This window comes from Apium graveolens, chromosome 8 (assembly GCF_009905375.1).
Source record: "Apium graveolens cultivar Ventura chromosome 8, ASM990537v1, whole genome shotgun sequence".
NCBI classification, from domain to species: Eukaryota; Viridiplantae; Streptophyta; class Magnoliopsida; order Apiales; family Apiaceae; genus Apium; species Apium graveolens.
This window is the reverse complement of record NC_133654.1, coordinates 181,404,632-181,409,317: the sequence shown is the minus strand read 5'-3', so window position 1 is coordinate 181,409,317 and position 4,686 is coordinate 181,404,632. Positions and strand designations below refer to the sequence as shown.

Genomic DNA, 4,686 nt, shown 5'->3' with positions numbered 1-4,686 from the left:
TATTCTCAGCCTAAGATCAATGATATTCAGTCAAGCATCATCAGACCAGCCATCTCGGCTAACACTTTTGAGATCAAGTCGAGCACGATTCAGATGATACAAAACTCAGTTCAGTTTGGGGTTTCTCCTATAGAAGACCCGAACATGCACATCAGGGATTTCATCGAGATCTGCGACACTTTCAAGTTCAATGGGGTGACTGAAGATGCTATCAATCTGAGACTTTTCCCATTCTCTCTAAGGGATAAAGAAAAGTGTTGGTTACATTCTCTACCACAAGAGGCTATCACCAAATGGGAGGATCTTTCTCAAAAGTTCCTTACTAAATTCTTTCATATGGCAAAGACTGCTGCAATCAGGAATGCTCTTACTCAGTTTGTACAGCAAACTGGAGAATCTCTGTGTGAGGCTTGTGATCGTTATAAGGAGATGCTAAGAAAGTTCCCACACCATGGCATGCCTGATTGGATGATTATAAACTGTTTCTACAATGGTTTGGGTGCACAGTCTAGACCTATGCTCGATGCAGCATCTGGTGGAGCCTTATGGGCCAAAAGCTCTAATGAAGCTTATGAGTTGATTGAGCTTATGCCAGCTAATGAATACCAGAATCCTACACAAAAAATGTTGCAAGAAAAGGTAGCAAGAATTCTGGAAGTGGATACAGCTACTGCTATAGCTGCTCAACTTCAAGCTTCGACGATGAAAGTGGACTCTTTGGCTAACTATGGAGTTAATCAAATCACTAGTGTTTGTGAACTTTATGCGGGGGCACATGAAATTGAGCAGTGTGCTATTTCTAGCGAATCAACTCAATTTGTGAGAAACTTTCAGAGATCACAACAGCAAGCTCCAGCCACTTATCATCCCAATAACCACAATCATCCTAACTTCAGTTGGAGCAACAATCAGAATGCGGTGCAACAACCTTATCAGCCATACACAACAAAGCAGTATAACCCTCCTAATTTTTAACAACCGCAATATGCCCCTAGTAAATAACTTCAACTTCAGCAGTTACCACAAGCTAATGAAAAATCTAAATTGGAGGAGTTGAGGCTCATGTGCAAGAGCCAAGCTATTTCTATCAAGACCTTGGAGAATCAGATTGGGCAGTTTGCTAATGCATTACTGAATCGTCAACCTGGCACGCTTCCAAGTGATACTGAAGTGTCGGGCAAGAAGGAAGCTAAGGAGCATGTTAAGGCAATCACATTGAGGTCGGGTAAGGTTGCAACTCCTGAAAAAGCTAAATCTCCAGATTCTGAAGTTAACGCTAAAGATGAAGAAATGCAGAAGGAAGTAGAAGTGGAACCAAGGAAGACTACTATTGAGCACACTCCTCCTGAGGGTAATACAGGGGAGAAACAGATCTATCCTCCACCTCCTTTTCCTAAAAGGTTGCAGAAGAAAAAGCTGGATAAGCAGTTTTAGAAGTTTTTGGAGGTGTTCAAGAAACTTCACATCAACATACCTTTCGCTGAAGCTCTTGAACAAATGCCTAGTTATGCGAAGTTTATGAAAGGTATTCTCTCTAGGAAGGTGAAGCTTGATGTCTTAAAGACCGTTGCTCTCACGGAGGAATGCAGTGCGGTGCTGCAACAGAAATTACCTCTAAAGCTTAAAGATCCTGGAAGCTTCACTATTCTATGCACCATTGGGAATATGTCTTTTGACAAGTGTTTATGTGACTTGGGAGCTAGCATCAATCTGATGCCCTTGTCAATCTTCAAGAAATTGGACTTGCCTGTCTAAAGCCTACTTATATGACTTTGCAGTTGGCCGACCGTTCTATTACATATCCCTGAGGTATTATGGATGATGTCTTGGTCAAGGTGGATAAACTCATCTTCCCTGCTAATTTTATAATTCTTGATTTTGAGGAGAATAAGAAGATTTCCATAATCTTGGGAAGACCTTTCTTGGTGACTGACCGAACCTTGATTGATGTGTAGAAAAGTGAGCTCACCATGCGAGTGTTGGATCAGGATGTCACTTTTAATGTGTTCAATGCGATAAAGTTCCCTACGAAAAATGAGGAGTGCTTAAAGGTGGAGTTGGTTGATTCTGTGGTTACTTCAGAACTTGATCAATTGCTAAGGTCTGATGTCTTAGAAAAGGCTTTATTGGGAAATTCTGATAGCGAAGATGATAAAGGTGATGAGCAGTTACAATTCCTGAATGCTTCTCCCTGGAAGAGGAAGATGGATATGCCCTTTGAATCTCTTGGAAGGGAGGAGCTGAACAAGGCTCCTGAGCGCCTCAAGCGATCTATTGACGAAGCTCCTACTCTTGAGCTTAAGCCTTTACCTGAACATTTGAGGTATGCATTTTAGGTGATGCATCTACTTTGCCTGTTATTATTACATCTGACCTTTCAGGTAGTGATGAGGAAAAACTCTTGAGAATTCTGAGAGAATTCAAATGGGCAATTGGATAGACGATAGCAGATATGAAGGGAATCAGCCCTTCTTATTGCATGCACAAAATTCTGCTAGAGGAAGGAAGCAAGCCTACTATTGAGCAACAAAGAAGGTTAAACCCTATCATGAAGGAAGTTATGAAGAAGGAAAATCTTAAGTGGCTGGATGCAGGGATCATCTATCCCATTTCTGATAGTTTTTGGGTGAGTCCAGTTCAGTGTGTACCAAAGAAATGAGGTATCACAGTCGTTGCTAATGAGAAGAATGAGCTCATTCCTACTCGAACAGTCACGGGGTGGAGAGTTTTCATGGATTACAGGAAGCTGAACAAGGTCACGAGAAAAGATCACTTTTCTCTGCCGTTTATTGATCAGATGCTTGACAGATTGGTTGGGCATGAGTACTACTGTCTTCTGGATGGCTATTCTGGCTATAATCAAATTTTCATTGCACCAGAAGATCAGGAGAAGACTACTTTCACTTATCCATTTGGTACTTTCGCCTTTAGAAGGATTTCTTTTGGGTTATGTGGAGCACCGGCCACATTTCAAAGATGCATGATGGCTATCTTCTTTGACATGATTGGTCATAATATGGAGGTGTTCATGGTTGATTTCTCTATGTTTGGCGATTCATTTGATGAGTGCTTGCAAAATCTAAGCGACGTTCTCAGGAGGTGTGTTGAGACCAATCTGGTTCCCAATTGGGAGAAATGTCACTTTATGGTGCGACAGGGCATTATTCCTGGGCACAAGGTCTCTAGTAAGGGTCTTGAGGCATAATCTGGTTCCCAATTAGAACAATAAAAAGATTCAAAATTCTAATAAGTGTGTTTGTTAATGTTATTAGTTCGTACAAGATGCAAACTTCTAGAATATTCTTCTGATATTGATAGGACACCAATTTTGCAGGCTGTCTTCTTTATGACCTATATATTAACATCTGGTTGGACAAGTTTGGCACTTGAACTAATGCAGCCAATTTCCTTATTGTTGCACGGGTTGGATAAATGCTTGTTTAGAGGCAAGCATGTTTTATCTTGCGAGTCACAGACTTTTCCATACCACACAGAACTTCCACGGGTGCTTCTATTTGGACTGTTTGGCCTCACTTCTTCCATCACGGCACCTCTACTGTTACCCTTCTTGCTGGTTTAAGGATTAGATCCATATATTTTAAGTTAGAACATTTTTAAACCTCGATTCCCTTGAATTAGCAAGCTTTTGAGTACGTTTATCAATCTCATCCAATTTTCCAAGTAATTTTCTTAGCAATTCATCCGTAGCCATAAGAAAAATCTAATTTTTTTTTATGAATAGTACCCGTGAACTGTGCCGATGAACAGTGCCCGTGAACAGTAACTCGTGAACAGTGCCGATGAACAGTACTCGTGAACAGTACCCCCGGGAACAGTTCTCGTGAACAGTAACTCGTGAATAGTATTTATTTTTTTTTGAAACCTAGATCTCCCAACAATTAAGAAATTGGAGAAAACCCTTGGCTCTGATACCAAATTGATGTGGATCGCTCCTCAGAGAAAGAAAAGAAAAAGAAGAAAAGGGATAAGAGAAGAAGAGGATATTCCAAAAGAACACGATCAATCCAGAAACGTGAACTTTGAATCTCAAATTGCTTGGATCAATCCAGAAACTAAGTAATTCGAATCTAACCTTCAAAACAATCCAAGAATAATGTTATTAGTTCGACAGGGCATCTTGTACAAACTAATAACATTATTCTTGGATTAAAAATGTTCTAACTTAAAATATATATATCTGTTTGATTTCTAAAGTGCGGAATAAGAAGTTAGTAAAATCAAAACACAAGTAATTAAAAACACAAGTCTTTAAAAACTTTCTGGTGGATTTGAATGTATCCACCAGAGATATATATTATATCAAGAGAACTCTATGTAGCAAGATTAGCTCACAGCTGCTTACAAATATGAACAACTAAGTTTACAGAGAAATGCTAAGGATGCAGCTTACAATTGTTTCTCTGAGATAATGTTCTTAGTCTTGCTCTCGTTGTTCTATTTGCTACTTCTTGGTTTATATATCACCAAGATTACAAAGTAATAAGACAAGATAATAAAACAAAACCTATCAAGTCTAATACTATGCTGCTTTATTACTCTATTCCAGCATCTTTGAATATCTTCATCATAGCATGGAAATGGCAATGCTTCTTTGTTCTCTAAAACCCAGTTGAATAGGCTTCCACATTCCTTTTGCATACACTCGACGCATGTGATTGTGTTGTC

At 39.5% G+C, this 4,686-nt stretch overlaps 1 non-coding gene across 1 annotated transcript; it reads right to left on the bottom strand.

Annotated features, from left to right (window-relative positions):
• Positions 1-351: 351 nt before the first annotated feature.
• LOC141682139 (small nucleolar RNA R71) lies at positions 352-458 on the bottom strand. Its single transcript, XR_012559540.1, has one exon. It is a non-coding gene; the product is annotated as a small nucleolar RNA R71 (small nucleolar RNA).
• Positions 459-4,686: the final 4,228 nt, after the last annotated feature.